General features: G+C 46.4%; 1 pseudogene; it reads left to right on the plus strand.

Annotated features, from left to right (window-relative positions):
• The first annotated feature begins 628 nt into the window (after window positions 1–628).
• The window catches only part of LOC102871238, an 11590-nt pseudogene continuing 10807 nt past the window's right edge, over window positions 629–1411 (plus strand).

Below are 1411 nucleotides of genomic sequence, written 5' to 3' on the forward strand. Positions count from 1 at the left end.
GCTCAAAGGCATCAATTCTCTATCATCCCTAGTCACTGTCCAGCTCTCGGATGTGTAGCACACAATTGTGAAGACTATGGCCCAGATCAGATGCACCTTGGTCGCCAAACTGATGTTGTTGCTCTTCAGTACTCTGGAGACGTGTCTGACAGCAGTCTTTCCCAATGCAATTCTATGGGAAGCTAAACTTTATGCCAAATGTGAAAACCCTTGTTCAGGAATTGAAGGAATTACAGATTTATAAGTTAGGATTTCTCTTGTGGCAGATCACAGAAAATGAGCTGTTTGTTCCCTGCAGACAGGAGACAGCTAGGGGCCCCCTACGGAGGGAGTATTACTTCCTGAGCTAGAGTTCACCCTGAGGCATCAGGCAATCCTTAAGGGTTTACCAGATTCTGGCATTTCTGAACCCCTCCTTCCTGAGTCAAGCAGAAGGTTTTCAGTAGAAAGAGCTTGGCTTCATTTGCATTGAATTCTCATTGTGATTTACTTCCAGATAATTTTCAATAAAGATACAGAGAGCTCTCGGAATTGAGACGTCCGGGGCGTGTGAGAGTGAAAGATCAAAAAAATGAGGTTAATAGGAAACCAGTGACTTGCTCAATGCAGAGAATAATAACAGCAAATCATGAACCAGAAGATGATGAAGTTGGAGAATCTGCTGCGATTTCACGGTGTTTGTAGGCGACTGCACAGCCTGCGTCAAAGGAGAACGTTGGTGCATTGGAGACCTGGCCACCCAGTATGGACAGCTCCACCGCCTGGCCAGCCCTGGCAGGCAGACACACTTAATGGGGCTGCTTTATCTCAGTATAGGTTTCTAGTGACAAAGAAGGAAGGAAACCCAAGGAGATCTCCGTTATCTTTGACGAACTTTAAGAAGGAGGTGGAGGTGTGGCTGGGGATGACTGTGGAGGAGCTGGCCTGAGCGATGGACAGAGACTTGGATTGTGTATATGAAGCTTTACTGAACACCACTATTGACCTGGATTCTCTAGAAGCCAACTCACGTTTAGATGAAGTCTGCATCAAAGAAGTAATAAAGAAGACAGGGATGAAATTTAAATGGAACAAGTTAAAACAAGACAAAGTCAGAGAAAATAAAGATGTTGTACAAAGGCCCCCGGCAGATCCGGCTTTGTTAACCTCAAGGTCCCCAGTTGTTACTATAATGGGCCATGTTGATGGAAAAACGACGTTACTTGACCAACTTCGAAAAACTCAAGTAGCCGCAATGGAAGCTGGAGGCATCACTCAGCACATTGGCGTCTTTCTTGTCTCTCTGCCTTCCGGGGAAAAGATCACCTTTCTTGATACCCCAGGACACGCGGCCTTTTCTGCGATGAGGGCCCGAGGCGCCCAGGTCACTGACATTGTCATACTGGTGGTAGCAGCAGATGACGGTGTGATG

This window comes from Elephantulus edwardii, unplaced genomic scaffold (assembly GCF_000299155.1).
Source record: "Elephantulus edwardii isolate Elephantulus edwardi_28Jun2011 unplaced genomic scaffold, EleEdw1.0 scaffold00104, whole genome shotgun sequence".
In the NCBI taxonomy this organism is placed as follows: domain Eukaryota; kingdom Metazoa; phylum Chordata; class Mammalia; order Macroscelidea; family Macroscelididae; genus Elephantulus; species Elephantulus edwardii.